Source organism: Neolamprologus multifasciatus, chromosome 7 (genome assembly GCF_963576455.1).
Source record: "Neolamprologus multifasciatus chromosome 7, fNeoMul1.2, whole genome shotgun sequence".
In the NCBI taxonomy this organism is placed as follows: domain Eukaryota; kingdom Metazoa; phylum Chordata; class Actinopteri; order Cichliformes; family Cichlidae; genus Neolamprologus; species Neolamprologus multifasciatus.
In genome coordinates this window covers 304569-324994 of record NC_140445.1, presented here as the reverse complement: position 1 = coordinate 324994, position 20426 = coordinate 304569, and the positions used below count along the sequence as shown (strand labels likewise).

The 20426-nt window shown below is 44.3% G+C and overlaps 1 long non-coding RNA gene and 1 pseudogene across 3 annotated transcripts; both read right to left on the bottom strand.

Annotated features, from left to right (window-relative positions):
* Positions 1-1946: 1946 nt before the first annotated feature.
* Positions 1947-13384, bottom strand: LOC146513339 (zinc finger protein 609-like; annotated as a pseudogene). The gene is made up of 9 exons (XR_014875275.1): positions 13237-13384; positions 8486-8552; positions 7128-7180; positions 6766-7050; positions 6038-6509; positions 5576-5940; positions 3300-3614; positions 2999-3077; positions 1947-2716 (listed from the first exon to the last, which is right to left on the bottom strand). The product of XR_014875275.1 is annotated as a zinc finger protein 609-like (transcript).
* A 957-nt stretch (positions 13385-14341) lies between these two features.
* On the bottom strand, positions 14342-20180 carry LOC146513338 (uncharacterized). 2 transcript variants are annotated; one of them, XR_014875443.1, is made up of 3 exons: positions 16380-20180; positions 15366-16084; positions 14342-15231 (listed from the first exon to the last, which is right to left on the bottom strand). It is a non-coding gene; the product is annotated as an uncharacterized LOC146513338 (long non-coding RNA). The 2 variants fall into 2 exon arrangements; XR_014875442.1 differs by having other exon boundaries at positions 14342-15586; positions 15670-16084.
* Positions 20181-20426: the final 246 nt, after the last annotated feature.

Here is a 20426-nt window from a genome sequence, read left to right as displayed (position 1 = left end):
TTTATGACAGGTCGGTGGACTGTGGCTGGAAAAATCATTACTGTTTTTAAAGGGTAACTGGTCCACATCCACAATTACAGCTGTAATTGTGGATGTGGACCAGTTACCCTTTAAAAACAGTAATGACATTAAACACTATTCATTTAAGATGTGATGGAATCAAAGTAATTATTTCCAATCAAATGCTGCAAAGGAATATTTTCATGTGACACAGCGTAAATCTTTCCATAAACATAAACAATCACAATTGTCGATGGGACGTGTGCATGCAAGCACACGCAAGCGATCCCCGCTCTGTGAGGTCATGATAATAATCATGACCTCACAGAGTGGGACATTCGCTTCAGCCGAAAATCTTACAGGCGACCCAGAAAGCAGCTGCAGGAAGAGCAAAGACATATGCGACAACAGTTAAACCTTCTCCAAGTAGGTTTAGACACCACGAACCAAAGGATTCTCTTTCTGTTGTCTGCTGTATGTGTCCCACAGTTTGTGTGAGTTCTTCCATCTCTTTGCTCAATTTTGTGTTTTCTCGACTGAGTTGTCTGTAGCTTTGACTGAGTTCAATGTAGTTTTGACTTAGTTCAGTGTAGTTCTGACTGAGTTGTGCGTTTCTCACCCTGAGTCGTGTGTTTTTTAGTCTGCGTTGTGTGTTTCTTTCGCAGAGTTGTGCGTTCATTTCCCTGAGTCGTAAGTTTTCAAGCCTGAGTTGTGCATATTCATGCCTGAGTTCATCTCTCGTACGCTGCAGTGGGTCTGCCTGATCTCCGCTTCCCTGTGACATTTCTTTAAAGGTTTAATGCTCAAAAGTGTCAAAAAGTTAAATCTGTGAATGATTTAAATGCAAAGGTTGGCTTTGTCTAAAACAACTGGCTCCTTCTGATTAAACTGTTAAACGAGCTCCTCTATTTAAGGTCTTGGTGGGCGTGACAGAGAATGTGATGTCGACCGTGACGTCACAATGATCGTTTGAGAAGATCAAAGGATCAAAGGAGCGCTGTGGCTCATTCTGCGCATGCTCAGATCAATGAACGGGAGAATTATTTGTAAATACTTTGCTATCTAACAAAGGTGCTTTTAGCAACAGCTGCTGGTGATTCATCGTTATCAACCCTTAAACTCGACAACAACAACAGGCGCTCTCTCACCCAGGAAACACGAGAGAGAGCGTCACCCTGTAACCATGGCAACCGTAACGCTGCCGCCTGGAACAACAGAACGTAGCTGTCAAACAAAACCCAAACAGTCCTGACCCGCCACAATATGAAACAGGGAAGTACCGCCGTGTAATCCATTTATTTCAACAAAGTAACTGTATTCTAAATACCACCTTTTTAAACGGTTACTCATATTTTGTATTTTAAATACGTAACGGCGGTACATGTCCCTGTTACCCCAACACTGCATATGTATTATTTGGAACCCAGCTTACCTGTAAAAACAGACGAACAGCAGGTAACAGGAACTACTCGGTGCACCACTCTTCTTCTAGCGAGGTGTCGGCTTCTGATGCGTAAGACACCGAGCGCCATCTGCTGGCGGAACTTATATTACAGACATTAACAGTAGTTTTCCCCAAAAGAGACTTGAAGCATAAAAATAAAATGGGAGGCTGCAATTTTCATGTATTAATCTATATCATAGTGCCACAGATGCCCAAAACCTAATTTATTACATTAAGTAAATGTGAATGGCTAGAAAAATCAAAATCAAAATATGAAATTCCAAAATAAAGTTTTTAAAAGCCACTGAGGTTACAGTGATCCTGAACTATATGTGCATGTGCTTTGCAGTACATTAGGCAGGTCAGTTCTTTATTAACGAGGCCACATATTACTGAATAAAGTGAATAATATATGGATCCACATCCATAAGCACATTTCTCCATTTGTTTTACGTTTTTAAACCAGGAAATATTTTCTTCTACACAATGAAACCAGAGTCTGCAAGCTTTTTGTTTTGAAAGAAGAACCCTTTTTAATCTGAGCGACTCCCTCCTGCCTCCCATCATCCCAGGACCTGAAGACGTTTCACAACATCAGCTTCTCTCTGGTGTTTTCAGGGAATAAATGAGGACGCTGAGCTCGAGCGCTGCTCCACCAGCTACAGGTTTAATATCAGATCAACAACAGTAGAAAAACAGAGGCAGAGACTGCCAGACAAAAAGAAGAGTAGGAAATCAGACATCATCCAACAGCTCTTTAAAATAATTCCTCTGTACAGTATTTACACACACACACACACACACACAGAGCATGTTTACAGCTACACACTGAGGAGGAGGAGCCTGTCACTCAGTCAGTACAAGGAAGCAGTCTGAATACTGCCCTCTGATTGGCCGGCCCTCCTTCATCCAGTGTTCTCTTTATTTCACGTGAAGCTGAGACGCATCCAGGTAACGGTGTGATGTCATCCGGAGCTGAGCCCGTCCTTCTGAAAGAGGTCAGAGGTCACCCAGTCGTCCCTGCAGGTACGTCACTGTGAGCTCTGCATCCCAGCAGCACCTGTTGGCCAACGGGACCGCCCAGAACCAGCAGAACCCAAAGGGACCAGGATCCGGTCCAGCGAGGGTCGGAGCAGTTGGCTGGACGTCCAGGCAGAGATATCAAACATACACAGAACACCACTGAACTGATGTCACAGGAACAGAAACGCTTCTTCACGTGATCCAGTCACATGACTCGGAGAGGCGGAGAGGCTGGCCAATCAGGTGTGCCTGCGGAAAGTGAGAGGAGATCACGGGTCAGAAGATTTTACCAGGGGATGGTTTGAAATTAAAACAAAGAAGAAGGTGATGATGATGAGGAGGAGGCTGATGTCCTGTTCAGTAACTCTGGTTTTTTACACTGAGATTCACTGATCTGACCAGTAGGTGGAGCTGCTGCACTGAGACGCCTGAAGCAGGGTCCAAGCATGTTCATGGATGTGATGAGCACCTGCGCAGTCCTCACACATAACTGCTGTGTGTGTGTGTTGTGTGTGTGTGTGTGTGTCTTACCGTTCTCACCTCCGTGCAGGCGGGTACATGGACGGGGCGGACGCTTGCTGACTGGCGACGATGGCGGAGGACGAGAGGCCTGAAACAAAGACAGGATGTCAGAACTGAAACTCGCACACGCCACTCATTAAAAGCAGCTGCAGGCTCAGTGGGGTGAAGTGGGCGGGCTCAGAGGATCCCTTTCCAGCTATGAATCATGGGAGGTCAGCTTCACCACGGCTGTGTGGCTGGTCACTAAACTGAGCAGGTTGTCCTCCAGTCCGAGAACACCTGAGCTAAACAGGCAGCAGGCGAGGCTCACCTGAGGGGTAGGACAGGTCGTACAGAGGGTATCCCAGGTGGTGATGGGACTGCATGATGCGCTGCGACGGCGAGGAGTGTGGCCGGTCGCCCTCCCTTTCTCTCTCCCGCTCTCGATCATGTGGCGTCTTGCTGTCCTGGATGGACGGCGACTTGCTTTTGTACTGGCTGGCGTGCAGCTGCAGCAGGTCCAGAGCTTTGGCCTCGCTGGACGGCTTCACAGACGGACTTGACCTGGAGGGCTTCTCGCCGTCCTCGCCCGCCCCCACCTTCCCGCCGTACGAGGAGGCGTAGTAACTGGCTGGCAGGTACGAGCCTGGAAAGACAAACATAAAGTTTATGTTTGAACATAAAGGTTCGACGTGATGGCGTGGCGGCAGCTTGAGGCAGTGACGTTTCAGGCAGCAGCTCTAAAGGTCAGTACGCCATTTCTCAGGTGATTAGTGAGTAACTGTTCTCCAACAAACTCAGAATGAATCCACTAAAAATACTGCAGCAGCTCCGTGTCACCAGCTGTGAACACAACGGCTGAGACGGATCCAAACATCACATTTTATGCATGTGGCTAGAGACCGCCCACAAATGCATGACGCCAAAGGCAGAGGAGAGAAATCGTAGGCGTTTAAATTCATGCCTGCATCTTCAGACTGGAGATATGAAACACGAGAGTTTTATCCTTCACCAAACACACAACAGGAAGGGAAGAGACAACGCCACCTTAACTAAACGCCATCCTATTCCTTCTCACCTCAGTCTACAGCGCCGGATCACAGCAACAGTTTCCACTTACAGTGTGAGTAAAGACAACAACAGAGACTTTGATGCGTCTTTGTTGACCAGCATGTTTGTCCCACAGTGGCCACCGTAGCCAGGATTACACATGCAGTGGTGCTTAAAGATCTTTAAACCTGTCAGAGTTCGGCTGAGCTCTCAGCATCGACTCCTCTACAGCGCTTTGAAAGCATCACGCTTCTTTCGGGGGCCAGTGAAAGTCTGATCATCCGGGTGCGTCGCATTCGTCTAATTTTATATTAACCCTTTAAGACCGACCATTGAACCAAGTCTGCCAGAGCTTATATTATATGTTTACATGCTGTGGAGCCATTTTTGGGAGCATTTCAAGTTGCTATACATCAATACAACCATTATAGCCCAGATTTTAATAAAATGTCTGCATTAAGTGCATAGTAATTACATAAATTGCAAAAAAGTGCAATAAACTACAAAAAAATTGAAAATCGTTTTTGTTTTTTAACATATATTTCTAGTTAGAGAAATTTAAGAGGCTTATCCCTCAAAACTGTAAATACAAAAAAGTTGCACAAAATAGTTTCCCACCACAGGAAATTTATTTTGAGTGTCTTCATAGTTTTATTTTTGAAATACACCAATTTTTATATCCTGCAGGAAAAACGAAATATTATGATGCAAATTTGCTAAAAAGCAGCATATGCATCAAAATAAACTATTTCCAGCAGTGCAATATGAGTCCTAAGCATCCCAGAAACCACACAGAAAGTCAAAGATAACTTTTAAAAACACCAGTATAGGCTCATGAGGCCCTGATGGTAAAAAACTACATTTCCGCGAAATGACGTCACTTCCGGTTTCGGGCAGGTCATGGCGGACATGCGATAGTTCGCGCTGATGGACGTAGGAAGTGTTACAAACAGCTGATCCGATCAGCAAAGCGTGTTTCTGGAATATTATGTTTTGTTGCTGCAAGTGCTTTTTATGCAGTTTTTGCAAAGCTATATGTGGAAGGAAACTGTGACCGAGGACAAGCTGATGGCATAAGATGTAAGTACAAACTCCTCCGGTTTCATATGCAAAAACAATTATTGCGCTAGCTCACGTGGTTTGCAGAGCTACAAGGATTTAAAAATACGTAAAACAGAGCGTGCTGCTCTGACCGGCTTTAAAGGGTTAATGACGTGGAATGAAAATGAACAGAAGTGAATTTGAAGCGTCGGCTGGTCTAAAACAGCCTGATCTCATTTGTTTACACAGAAATTTGGAAAAAGTGAAAATTGGTGGATTTTAGAGGAAGTTGAAGTTCAGCTTCCTGAAGTCTCATCAGCCGTGAACAGCTGGCAGGTTTGACCGGCGAGCTTAACAGAAACCAACAGCTGGCGCTCGCTCGTCCCTCGGGAACCACAAAGAAACGCGGCTTTAATTTTCGGGTCAAACCAAAACACTCGCGCTCCTCGCTGGTTTTCACTCGCCGCCCTCGCGCTCTCTTTGCTGCTGCGCCTGCTTCATGTTTGCGTTTCTCACCTGGGTAATTCTGCATCATGACCGAGGGCATGCCTCTGTACCCGGGGTGGCCTCGGCTCGTAGCCCTGGCTGTAGGCGTACGGTCCGTGAATGTAGGGCACGTAGCCCTGATGCTGGGCCAGCGGCGAGGGGAATTGCATGTGAGGCGGGCGCGCCTCCTTCCCGCCCCCGCGGAGCTCCTCGGGGGGCAGCTGTGTCCTACCCTCCGCCGCCTCCTTCGCCGCCTCGTCTTTCTCCTTGGGCCGCGGCCTCTCTTCCTTCACCTTCCTGTCCCGCTCCTCCTTCCACCTGTCGTCCTCCTGAAGTTTCGGCGCCTCCGAGTATTTGCTGGGGTAGACGTAGGACCACAGACGCGCGTCGGGCTCCTGCAGAGGGAGAAACCTTCATCAGCATCAAACTAACCTCAATCAATCTGAAAACACAAGCGAGGAGGAAAGTGTGACAGAGGAGGACGCCCGCTACCTGTCTGTACCACATGGCGGCTTCGACGCTCGCCGCTCGGCCCCGACTCCACCCCCGACTTTGGCTCTTCTTTCCCGTGATGCCCTCCTTCACTCAGCTTGATCTTCAAACCCTCGGGCTGGGCGCCGGGCGCCTTGGAGTCCTCTCCCTTCGCCATGATGACCGACTTGGCCTGTTCCGAAGCCGCGGCGGGCTCTTTGGCTTCGCTGGGTTCACGCCTCCCCTGGCGCCCAGATCCGTGAGGCTGGGCGCCCTTGACAGAGTGGGCGGGTTACCGATGCCTTCTGCTTCCATGCTTCTTTCACGGAGGCCTCGCGCTCTTTGCTCTCCGCCTTCTTGTCGGCGTGGCGCTGTCGCTGCTCCTCGTACTGTTGACGGTAGGCGGGGTTAGAGGCCAAGAGGTGGGCGTGGTAGGCCCTGCTCGTGGAGTAGGAGTAGGAGTAGGGAGGGCACGGGTTTAGGCTGGACGTTTTTCAGCTGGGGGCTTTTGGGTACGGACTGTACCACTGAGCCCAGAGCGGGGGGAGGATGCTTGGAGGGAGTACGGCGAGGAACTCCGGGCGCGCCGAGTCAGCTTCAAGCCTTTCTGTCCCAGTTTCTCAGCTTTCGTCATTTTCTTGACCTTCCTGTCGTCCCATGCCGTCGTTACTGGCCTCGTCAGTCAAACACGCCCCCCTCCTCGCCGCCGTCCGTCACCTCAGGCTCGGCCTCGCTCGTCTTCTTTTAACCTTTGATGTCAGCTTGCCTGGTGATGGGGCGTCGAAGCCCCCGACCCTTCGGTGTAGTGGAGCGACGCGGGCGAGATGGTGGCGCCGTTGCAGGAGGCGGGTTTGGGGTATGGTCGTCCCCGTACTCGCTGTCGCCGTCCTGGTCCAGTCGGACGTCGTGGTGGGCGCGGGCCTGGTGGTACTTCAGTCCGTTGATGTGCTTGTACTTCTTGTTGCAGTGGGGTGGGGGCAGTCGATGAGGACGGGGGAGGGGCAGGTCCGGTCCATTATTTATGAGACTAAAGACTTCAGCCAGAAACAACCCAAAGCAGAGAGGCTCCCACCACAGGAAACGTGCAGTCTGAGGAGGTTAGACGAGTCACGAGGTCCGCCTCTTCTTCCAATGTCTGTCTGTATGACAGGAGCGCCGCACATCCTAGAGACGGAAAAAAACCCGTTAGTGACACGAGCAGAAACGGCGTTCTGCACACTTTAACTGTTGAAGCATAACGAACATGAGATCAACGAGGGCCTTTAATGTCTGGAAATCTTTGTGATTCAAGTATGTTTTTAATAGGAAACAGACCCACACATGAAGCACTGATCAGGTGAACAGCGGCGCCGTTGGGATCAGAACACGTAGAAACGACACGACAATCTGTTTGAGACTTTTTCCCAACATCCACACCGGAATAATAAAAATATAAAACCTGATCTGATGACTTTGAAAGAGCGATTTCTTTCTTAGTTAATTTTTTTAAATAACTGTCACAGATTCAAATTTAACATCAGGGCGACGTTGAGACAGGAAGTGATTCAAGTCATGCTTCGTTTTTTGCTCACAAACGTCGCAGGATTCAGCTGCCAGATTAACCACAGCGTCATGCCCATCAGTGCTATTCTGCACTCTCAGCTGAGGCAGGATCAACTCAGGACCCGCCCATGTCGCCAGCGGTTATTTCATTCATCTTCATGTTGGACTGGACGCCTCTCGAGATAATGTCGACCTTCTAACATCGGGTTTAATTTTTTCTTCTTCAGACTCGTCATTTAAAACTTTGCGTTATCGTTGAATCCGTGTTGTGGCTCCTTCATATTGCTCAAAGAATTTTAGGGGTTTCGAGTTTGGATTTTCATTCTTAAATATGATCAGTTTTGTTACATTTTTTATTTAAATTCCATTTAAAGTGATTTTATTATAGGCTGCGTTTTCATGTTTTGGCTGCTGTAACAGGAAGTCTTTTGGATAACAGACGTCTTCATCTCATCGTAAGCACATGTCATACTTTGAACTAAAATCTTCACTTCAGTTTCTGAAGTTTGAGGGCATTTTAAACATTCAGTATCAACAGGTACAGGTATAAAGTTTTAAGCCACTCATTTCTTAAAGTTTTGCTTACTGGGAGCCTCCAGATTTCTGAAGGTCTTTTAAAGTTTTTTTTGGACATTGGCTGCTTTTTCACCTCACTTTCCAGTCCAGTCCTTGTACCTGAGATTTTTGTTAAGGACTCTGAACTTTGACTTATGAATCACTCAAAGATAAAAAGGCTCCTGACTCAAGGGATTGCACCAGTGCTGTGTCCACACATAATAGGAAAAAGTTTGATCTTTAGGCTCTTGTCACCAGCTGCCTGTCACAAAAAATACATTTGTTCTTATTTCATTGGCTGAATCTAAAGTACAGAAGATATCACGATTTGAAAGACAAGATGGTGTTTTTGCATCTGGACCTTCAGCTGACCGTCTAACGTTCACTGCAGCCTCATCAGAAACAGTCTCATCAGAGGGCTGGCTGTCCAGAATCAGTTCTTAAGGGAAAGCAGGGAGTTAAGGCTGAGCTATGCCACATTACAATAAAACACGGGTGGAGGGTCTCATTTGTATTTTAGTCAGTGGTCGTTTGAGATCTTTGAAAAGCACCATCAGAGTTTGATCAACCGTGCAAAACCATCGGGAAAAATGATTTTCAGCCTGACAAAGATGCCAAAAACTGCCTGAAGAGAGCAATAGTGGAGTATTATCAGTCATGGATCAACATTACTGAAGCAGTCTGGGATCATCCTGACACAGAACAAGAGGCAGAAACATCCAAAAGAGCTTTGAATATCCTTCAAGAAGCCTGAAGAACGATTCCTGAAGCTCCTCACAGAAACGTCTGGCTACGCTGAAGAATAAAGCGCTCACACCAAACACTTACTTTCAATCTCACTAGAATTACACTCCCATTTTTGGCTTATTAAACTACATTTCCATGTATGCTTGGCACACGTTTTTCCTACAATATATAAAGACATGAGATGATTTAAGACTTTTGCCACACTCCTGTCCCAAGGACCAAACGTTCCAGTCTTTGTATATTAAAGATTGTTTGCTCACAGGGTTCTCAAAAACTGATTTATTGATCATTTTATTCCTAAAAACATCATTAAAACTGTTTTTTTAGTATCATTTTATTTTGGCCGCTGTTACCTTTCACCTTAATGACAAAAAGACACGAACACTTCCCCCAGCACCTGATTATTGATTACAGATTATTGATAACAGAGCGTCTCACAGCAGCGTTAGGTGGCTCGTTAGCATGCTAACATGAACTAGCAGTGTGCTCATTCAGCTTCTTTAAAGACGTGCAACGTTAGCTGGCTAACGTTAGCCCCACAGTCGCGCCTGTGTTCAGTCAGCTGTTGCTGGTTTAAGTGGTCAGAGAGAGGATGACCACACACTGAATCATCCCACAGCAGTTGTAGCCAAACATTCCGCGAGCTAAGCTAACCGTTAGCCAGCTAGCTAGCTATTAATAAACCTAGCTATCAGTGTTTCCTGAGCACAGCGCGCGGCGTCTCGTGTACCTGCAGATCACAGTCCCGTGTCTCCATCGTGTCTTTGGCTGAAGCTGGCACCATGCGTTCATCTCTCCTCCAGCCTACATAACCGGACAAACAGCTTCTTGTTGTTATTATTGTTGCTGCTGCTCGTGCTGCTAAATATGAATATTGCTATGCCTTGCCTGGACCCGTTCTTCTCGCAGTGGCCAAAATCTCGCGATCGTTGGTAGGTCGACGAGTGCAGCCTTTATATGACAGCGAAAACAGCTGAACTCAATAATGAGGATTACTTTCAACAACAACAATAAACTTTAATTGTTCTAAATCGGAATTAGAAAAAATTAAAAAGCGATATTAAACATTAGAAAATACACGAAATACAAACTAAATATTTTAAGACATCGATAAAACGTTATGGAAAAAAGCCAGTCTATTGAATTTAATTTGTGTATTTCTTTTAATAAAAAACTGCTCTACTAGTAAGAGAAAGATTTGCCATTTACTGTTACTGTAGAAGTGATATTACTATAAGACTAATATCTATAACTATAATTTCCCATATTTTCAAATTTAACATGAGAAAAACTGTACCTTTAACTCACCATACAGCCACTAGATTTTCATCAAACAGCTGATAAAAAACGTATAAATAAACGTAAAAAGAAAAAATAAATCAACGTCTTGATGCATGCTCAATCATTCAGGTAAGGAAATCCCAAAAGGTTGATTCTGTTTATCTGCACGTAGCGTCACTGAAAACACTACGTGCAGAGAGACAGAAATCAAGCTTTATTTTCATATATTATATTTTTTTAATATTTTTTTAATATTTTTTAAATATTACAACAGTCGCCACAAGGCGCTCTATATTGTAAGGTAGACCCTACAATAACACATACAGAGTAGGGCTGGGCGATATGACCAAAATTCATATCTCGATATTCTTTAGCTGGATGGTGATATACGATATATATCTCGATATTTATTTTTAAGCCATAAAGTCAGAACAAACAGAGAGTTCTTAGTCACAGCTGTGTCCCAGATGTCACACAGGCACTTTTATTAACATACAAGAAACAATTACTCAGAAATATCAGCCTTTATTAAATAATAATGCTCCATAAATAAAAGAAACTGTTGTTTTGTGCATAACAAAGAGCTCACAACTGTGCAGTCAAACTGTAAACTAACAGACGCTGAGCAGAATAACAAGCAGCTGCTCTGTTCTTAACCTTCACTGCGTGACCGACAGCCTGGAGTTTGAATCCTCTTCGTAACCACGTCTCTGAACAGGCGCCATTTATGGTCCTTATACACACACAATACGGTAACATTACGCTGAAGCACAGCACGTATCACTCCGCGAGGCTCCGGACTACGGCGGCTGTAACGCGGTGCGGCTCCGTAGCAAAGTCGAACTCAAACAGTTTTTGACAGGTTGCTGAGCGCCGTGCTCCACAGAAAAGAGGTTCGTGGTCAGGAGCACAACCAGGACTCACACATAAGACGCGCTGTCAACTTTTGAGAAAGTGAAAGGATTTTAGGCTGTGCAGCACCTCTGGGCTGCACGGCGTTTAGCGTGGTTAGCTTGTTAACACGTTGACGCCATCCAGCCCCACGCACGGGGCGATGCGCAGTAACTCGTTAACGGAGATTTGCCGTGTCCATCTTGTCGCTGCCTGCAGGTGAAGCGATGGGGGAGGAGGGAGGCCGAGTAACGCAGCGTTGAGACAAAAGTGGACGAAGAGAGGCAAACTTGCGGCTCCACAAGTATAATTATAACGTAACTATATCGATATAAAGGATATTGTCACATCTTATATCTCGTATAAAAATATATCAATATATTTAAAAACTCGGTATATCGCCCAGCTCTACTGCAGAGAAAAAACCCAACAATCATATGACCCCCTATGAGCAGCACTTTGGCGACAGTGGGAAGGAAAAACTCCCTTTTAACAGGAAGAAACCTCCAGCAGAACCAGGCTCAGGGAGGGGCGGGGCCATCTGCTGCAACCAGGAAGACGGGACAAATGCAATTTTGCAGTTGCTATCAGAGTCGCCCCCTGCTGGTCATTAAGAACAAACTGCAGGTTGAGACATTTAAACAGCTCTGGGCCTGATTTGGTCCTGCAGACCAACACTGACAGTGAGCTTCTGTCTCTGCAGCTGCATTAACTTTGTGCCTCGCTGTCATTAGCATGCAGCACCTCCCCTGCAGGCCTCAGTGTGTGTGTCTGTGTGTGTGTCTGTGTGTGTGTGTGTCTGTGTGGTGTGTGTGTGTGTGTGTGTCCTCACTCAAACACCTCTTTGAGTGAGGCGCTGCAGAGCGAGGCCGACTCACACAACAACCCCACAGCCTCACAGCAACAAAAGGAGCTCCTCGTTTCTACTTTTACTCATGTTGATAAAATCCTCATCACTCTTTCTTTCAGACCCTCCTGAGCTTCTGTGCAAAGCTTTTCATGAAGGTGGAAATTACACTTGTTGTTATCTGTATTTCTCACTGAGTCTTTATTTCAAATGTAAAGCACGACACCTCAGAGGCCGACGCTTTTCTTTGTGAGCAGCGCTGGGAACAACTCTGACTGTAAAACCTCAAAGTTGTGGAATAACCCTGGGATCCAATCATATTACTGATAATCTGATAATGAAGTGTAACCTGATTACTTCACCTTCTGCAAACCAAGCACAGCTGATCAGGCTGAAGACGGGTGCTTCTCGAATGAGCTCAAAATCAGTTTTTCCCAGAAAATCTGCGACTTTATCACTTTAAACTTTTACTCTGAAGGTCATTCCTACATCATCACGTCCTCCCTCCAGATTCCTTTTCCTTCTTTCCTCCCTCCCCTGTCTTCCATCCTTCCTGACTTTTTTCATTCCCTCTTTCCTTCATTCCTTCATATCTTTAACATCCCAGCAGCATGTCTCTGTAGAAATCAACTCTTTAAATTTATCCTCATTTTCCAGATAAAAATGAAATTCACACATTTCTTTCAGCGCCCTTTAAGACGAGCCCGAGAGCGCCCGTTAGCTCGCTTCTTTGGTTGGCGGATGTAGACAGAAAGAAAAAATAGTTCCTCTGTGAAACGGCCCGGGGTTTGTTGGCTTAGTTTGGTGGATTTTGTGTTGAGGCGTGAACGATCACATGTGGAAACAAAAGTCAGGTCAAAGTGCTTAAACGGCGGCTTCACAGATGGGTGATGTCATGTGGTTACTTCTGCTTTTTTATACAGTCTGTTGATGCTTCCATCTTTTATATACAGTCTGTGACCACATCTTTTATTTAAGGTGGTGTTTGTAACATAGCTGCTGGTTTTTGGTGAGTTATTTATTTAAATAGATTTTAGGTGGAGGAGGGTGGAGGGTTACCTCCGCCTGACGCGTTCACGTGCATCAAACTCACATTAAGTTCAATCAGAGGTTTCATTGATATCTGACATCATTTAAAGCTTTGGTTCAGTCCGTATCCATAACAGACGGTTTATTACAGCAGTAATGTGATTACTAACGTGTGCACGTGCTATTAACGCACACCTATGGAAACAAAGCTGCTGCATATAAAGCAGTTTATCACTTATGAAGGCAAATATTAAAATAAGATCTCATAGACTCAACAATAGAAACCAAATCCCCGCAGCACGAGCGCGTGACTCGAGCACAGACTCACCTTTACCTGCGAGGCTCATGCGGTCTTCAATCACGTCCGCCGGAGTCCCGGTCGGTCCGGTGGTCGGTCCCTGAGTCCGTCCTTCAGCACCGACACAGGGCGCTCCCCTCTCTCTGTGCACGAGCTGCTCAGTCACGCTTGGCAGCATTCGACACCAGCGTGTGCAGGAAGTGAGCGGAAGTGCCTTTCAAAGTAAAGCCTGAATGAAAGTTGAGTGTTTAAACGGGTTTCACTCGTGACATTTAAAAACGTTTCTCTGTCGGTTTCTAATCCAACCAACAGATGTTCCTGATGTTTCTGCTGCGTCATCATCACCTGTTACCTGTCTGCATCTCACCTGTCTGGATCACCGTTCATCAGATCCAGTCTCTGAAACACACCTGATGACATCATCACATTTTTGGTTAAATCATTTCTGTTTGTTGGAGGGGCTGATGCCCAGGTGTGTTTAGAGAGGTGCGGGGAGTGGGGTGGCATCTCCTCCTGATGTGTGACGAGCCAACCCGACTCATGTGATTGGATTAACAATCACAGTCACATTTCTTTCCCTGAGTGCAGCTTTAACATGCCGGCACTTTTTTAAAATGATGAAAAGTTTTAAAGCTTTAAAGTGAATTCAAACGACGAGCAGGTTGTTCAGCAGAAGGAATCTGAGTAGAGGAGGAGACCCGATCCCAGGTGAGTCCATCCCAACCATCACACCTCGGCCCACATGATGACCCTCAGGACCTCCTCCAGGCTGGGGACGCCGGGCTGAGAGGTCAAATCTTCATGAGCATAACAAGTCGTCAAGGTGCCTTCACCTCAAACAGGAAGCGAAGAAACAGCCACTGTGACATCACTTCCAGGACACAGGTGTGTTTCATTGCACAGAAGTTAAAGCTGTGCTTTGGTGTCATGACGTAAAGAGGTCTGTGAATTCATGAAGACTAAATTCTTGTTGTTCAACCTCCTGAAGACTTAATGCACCTGTGGGTCTCTTTACACTCCGGTTTACCTGTCACAGGTGAGTCAGACACCTGATGTTAACCTGAAACCCTCCGTCAGGTGTTTAAAGTGGATGTTTTTTATTTTCCTGAAACACAGTCAGGGATGGTTCCTTAGAAACCACCATCATCCCAGCCTGCACGTGATGCGTTCAGTGGACATCTGTAAACGGCACGAACGAAAAACAAACTCCACATCATTCCTAGAGTATTTAAAAGTAGAATGGGAGGCAGAGCCTTCAGTTTTCAGGCCCCTCTTCTGTGAACCAGCTTCCAGTTTGGATTCAGGAGACAGACACTATCTCTACTTTTAAGATTAGGCTTCAAACTTTCCTTTTGCTAAAGCATATAGTTAGGGCTGGACCAGGTGACCCTGAATCCTCCCTTAGTTATGCTGCAATAGACGTAGGCTGCCGGGGATTCCCATGATGCATTGAGTTTTTCCTTTCCAGTCACCTTTCTCACTCACTATGTGTTAACAGACCTCTCTGCATTGAATCATATCTGTTATTAATCTCTGTCTCTCTTCCACAGCATGTCTTTATCCTGTCTTCCTTCTCTCACCCCAACCAATCACAGCAGATGGCCCCGCCCCTCCCTGAGCCTGGTTCTGCTGGAGGTTTCTTCCTGTTAAAAGGGAGTTTTTCCTTCCCACTGTCGCCAAAGTGCTGCTCATAGGGGGTCATATGATTGTTGGGTTTTTCTCTGTACCTATGAAGCGCCCTGAGGCGACTTTTGTTGTGATTTGGCGCTATATAAATAAAATTGAATTGAATTGAAATGTTTCTGTTGAGCTATTTGACAACTCAACAGCGCCGCCGTGTGGCCAAGCGAGTGCACTGCATCAGAAATCAAACAAACTTCCAAACCACCAGATTTTTTAGCATTAAACAAAACACTTTTTTTAATATTGGCTTTTATTTCTTCATATTCCATCAAGCAGAAGCTTTTCAGTTATCTTCAGAGGCATTTGTGAGGATGAGGAAACATGAATCCTGATGAACAGGATCTGAGAGTCATGAGAAAAAAAAATCCAACAAAGAGAAAAACAACATAAAATAACCAACGTGGAAGCAAAATGACCCGAGTAAATAAGTGAAACTAAAATTCTTTGTCAAACTGATGACATTTATAAAAACTTACATGATGGAAAGGTGGAAAGTTTCCTGCAACAAAACGTGAAAGATTGTGCTACTTGACCTGCCAGAAGTTCTGGGTTAGGGTTCTGGCGCAGAACCTCGTCGATCCATCTACGGTACTTTGAAATGTCCGTATAGACGTTGGGTTTATCAAGGTAGTTACAGTTACGGTAATAGTTGAAGGAAACGAGACCAACAGCCAAACCGTCGCACACCAGAATCACCCTGTGAGCATTTTAATTTGTCAGATTATTTTTTTATACGTTTGTCAACAGAACAAGTTTCCACTGAAAGCACAGAAAACTTACATCCACCTGCACAGGTAACATTGGCAGGAAGACCAGACCACTGTTCCTCACAGACGTGTCGATCAATGACAGACGTGTCCACCACCCTCACTCATCGACAGGTTCACCATCCAGCCACATGACAACGTGATTTCCTTGTAGGTTTATTTCAGCAGGAAGCTGAATTGTTTGTACTCTGTGGTCTAATCGAACTTTCTCAGACAGCTGGAGACAGCATGGAGTAAAAATAGAAACATAGAAGCTTTTATTAAAAATATAATTATACCACAAATACGTCAAATGAAACTGTTGTTCTTATAAATATGGACTTACCTTGAGTAACATGATGTCATTACCAAGTCCAACGTGTTGGTAATTTTCATGGATTTTACGGTTCTTCAGATTGTGGTTGCCGAGAACGACGTGTGTGAGGCCTCTGAGGGAGTAATCAGCGAGAGGGAATTTAAAATTTAAACTATTTTAAACCTGATCTCTTGATTTCTCAGCAAGCAGTCGTTACATGCAGGCTAATGTCAGCAGTGCTGTAACAACAGCTGTCAGGTTTGTTGTTACATATTCCAAAGGTCATTAATATTTGATGATGTTAAAGTTAATCATCTTTTATTATCCTTTACAATAACACCTGCCTCATCAATAACCTGTATTTATTCATCAGATCTAAGTTTGAAAATGTTTTTGTATAAACTCGATGAACAGGAAATCAAACTCACGAGTTGCCACAGCGTGCACCAGTGAGCACAAAGAGAAAACCTCCACCCTCGTCGACCCTCGTTGTCCTGCACTGACACCACGTACGGCATCGAGTTCTCCGCAGCTTTTTCTCCAGGAAAGATTCCCGTTGCAAACTCTGATAAAAGAAGAAGTTAAAGTCAGTGTGGCGTTTAAGATAAATCAGGTATATTTGATGTCTCGCTGATGTCTCGCAGACATGGACGAAGACAAAGAAGCAGCTTGTGCAGACAGTGCATGGTGCAGGAACCTCAAACAGACTTTTATACATCACGCGTCTTAGTTTGAAGGCTGGACCATCTTCATCATCTCGACTTCCTGTCATGCTAACAGGCTTGTTCTTAGCATTAATAATGTTGGAGTCTTGTTGGTTATGATCTGCACAGCTGTCACATCTAGTTTTGTTTTTTCCTGCTGGTACATTTGGACTTTGTTGGCTCTCATTCTGCAGTTTACAGACATTCTGATCCACCTGAAGCCTCCGGCACAACCATTAGTGACCTCACGGTGTCTGCTGTGAGGACGGCTCTGGAGACCAGAGACAGCACAACACTTATACTGCAAAATGATCTTAACGAGTTGTTAAATGAATTTAGTTTGACAGAAAGTTCTGAGTAAAGAAGAGATGTGTCTGAAATTCTCCAAGCCCCTCCCCTTTTCTTACAAGAGTGGTTAGCATCATGGAGAACACAAAAACACGCTAACAGCAGAGAGAAGAGATTACAGCTGTTCAGTGTGCGATTCAGCAGCAACATCATCACACAGGCCTGCAGGTAAAATAATCCAACAGAAGACAAACTGAAGCCTTGCTGTTAGTCAGACCGTGCATGCAGCAAGGCCACATCAGCATGAGCAAAATACAGGATCAGATGTGCACACCGGATGGGTCAGGTTATCAATGAACCGCTCCGGTGCTGCTAGCTAACAGGGTGAAACTGTGCTGCTGCCGGCAGGAGGAGAAAGGGGGATGGTGCGTTAGAGTCGGGACTTTAAATGCAGGGACTGTTAGAGAGACAGAAGGAAGGTAGACAGAGTCCCGATCAAAAGTTTAAGACCACTTGAAAAAATCCTGTTTTTCATGGTTGGATCTTAACAGCTTCAACAGGCAACAGGAAGAAATGGGAGTGAGACAGAACATTGTTTTGAGCATGCACAACAACTTAAACTGAAACAGGCTGTTTCACAGTCCAATGTGGTGCCTTTAAAGTCTGAAGTGAACTCTGGCTCATTTCCATTCCTCAAATTTACAGTAAAGAACAAAAACACAACTGAATGATGGATTACATAAAGTAAAGGCATTAAAACCTCGACAGGTGCACAGAAAACGTACCTGTCCAGCCAGTTCAAGACATTTGTTGCCATGGTAATCTCCGTCTCCCCTGGAGCCAGCATCACCCTCGGTGGGAGTTATCGTCTGTTTGCACACGTGTGAGAGAAGGAGAGATGCTAACAGCTCTGTGGCCTAAAACGATTTGTCACCTAGCGTAAAATATTACGCTTAGGGAGAACGTGTTGCCCCACATCTGCTGTGTCCGCGCTTTATTCCCAGGATACCTCAGAGCCTGAAGCAGCCAAACAACAACATTCGACTCCACCGTCTGAGGGAGATCAATACTTTGGCCAAAAACTTTATTGATCTTATACACAAGGGTGCAAAAAGCAGCCCACCCCACCTGAACTCATGGATAATTAAAAAGATGGAATCTAATTCCATATTTAAGTTTATATTCGAGAATAGACTCAATTAAAATTAATATTCTTCCTAAATTATTATATTTATTTCAAACATTACCAATAGAAATGAACCAGAAACAGTTTAATGAATGGGATAAAGATAAGTCAAGATACATATGGCAAGGAAAAAGATTTAAAACCCTACAACTTAACAAAGGAAAAGGGGGTGGGGCTTACCTTCTCTTAGGGAATATTATTGGGCAGCACAATTAAGGCCTATGATATGCTGGTGTGATCCTTCATACGATGCTCAATGGAAAGCCATTGAGGAGGGTCTGACTTCCATCCCCATACAAGCTGTTATAGCAGCCTGCAAGATTTAATAAAAACTATTGAAAATCCATGGATCAAGTTGACTTTTAAAATTTGGGAAACAGTAATAAAAGAATATAAACTAGAAGAGGATGTAGCGATTCTTAAGTGGTGTGCATACGACACACATTTTGCTCCAAATAAATTGGACACCAGATTCAAAGATTGGACATATAAAGGATTAACAGCTTTACGTACGGTAATGGAGGAAGTGAGACTAATGAGTTTTGATAAAATGAAAGATAAATGTTCATTAGAAACACAGGATTTTTATAGATATCTACAGATGAGGCATTTTGTCAATAAAAAGATAAAAGCTAAGGCTGAATTAAGTAAACAGCTGCTGGACGTGTTTAAAGTTTACAGTTCAAATAAAAACAGAGGTATTATAGGTGACCTCTATAAAGGATTAACAAATATGACATTACACTCAACCTTATATATCAAAACAAAATGGGAAATGGAGGGAGGAATAGAGATAAAGGAGGAAGAATGGACAACATATGGGCATATCAATGGAAATGTAGCAGCTCACAGAGCTGATAAGATATTTTATTACACCAAAAATCTCACTATGAAGGTAACCCTCCTGCTTGCTGGAGAAATTGTGGAAATACAAATGCAAATCACTATCACATTTTCTGTCATGTTAAACTTATTGGAAGGGAATACATGCAGCAATACAAGAGACATTTGGAAGATATTTACCTTTGGAAAGTAAAACTCTATTTTTTGGATATGCCAGAAGGACGGACAACGAACGATAAATACTTGTTTAATATTTTACTGGCAGCAGGCAAAAAAGCATCACAAAAAACGTCTTTCTTCAGAGAGCCCAACTATGAACATGTGGATGAACATCACAGTGGACATTTACAGGATGGAGAACATGACAGCAACTACAAGAGGGAGCTGTTTGTATCACGATGGAAGAAATGGATGGACTACATTAAAAAACGCAGGCCAGCTTTTGCTTTAGATTTGGACTTTGTTAACTACTAGAAGACTATAGAGGAAATATTAGTTACATTAATGGAAACAAAAACACACTCCCTACATTTATTTATTTATTTTTCTTTCCTTTTTCTTTTTCCTTATGTATTTTTTATTTATTTTGTTTGTTGTTTCCTGTTTTGCTTCTTTTTCTTTTCTTTTTTTCTTTCATTCTTATTGTATGGATATTTTAGTTGTTTAAATATAGAAAAAAAAAAAGTATGTACTGACAGATAGCTGAAGTTGATGGTGTTGTATAGTCAGTGTTGGGAAGGCTACTTTAAAAATGTATTCCATTACAGATTACAGATTACATGCCCCAAAATGTATTCTGTAACATATTCCGTTACGTTACTCAATGAGAGTAACGTATTCTGAATACTTTGGATTACTTAATATATTATCATGCTGTTTACAACTACATGAATGTACTATTGCTGTGATTTATTACTGTTACTGAAGGTCCGCGGCTCCGAACCGTAGTAAAGGGACCTCTGGCTAATACGGTGGGTTCTGTGTCGGCTCGTAGCTGAAAACTAGCTTTACTTTGTTGTCTGGGTCAACTTTGCTAGCAGAGACAGAGAGAGGCGTTGAAAGGCTGCTCCAACAGAACTTATTGTTTCAGAGGAAAACACGAACACGGTGTACAGTCGAGTCTTAATAGCTTACTTACAGCTGGGCTCGTCAGGCTCTCTTCTTGGCTGCAGTGGTTATTATTATATTTACATGCTTCCAGCTCCCGTTTTTGAATTCAATTCAATTCAATTCAATTTTATTTATATAGCGCCAAATCACAACAAATGTCGCCTCAAGGCGCTTCATAGATACAGAGAAAAGCCCAACAATCATATGACCCCCTATGAGCAAGCACTTTGTCGACAGTGGGAAGGAAAAACTCCCTTTTAACAGGAAGAAACCTCCGGCAGAACCAGGCTCAGGGAGGGGCGGCCATCTGCTGCGACCGGTTGGGGTGAGAGAAGGCAGCTCGT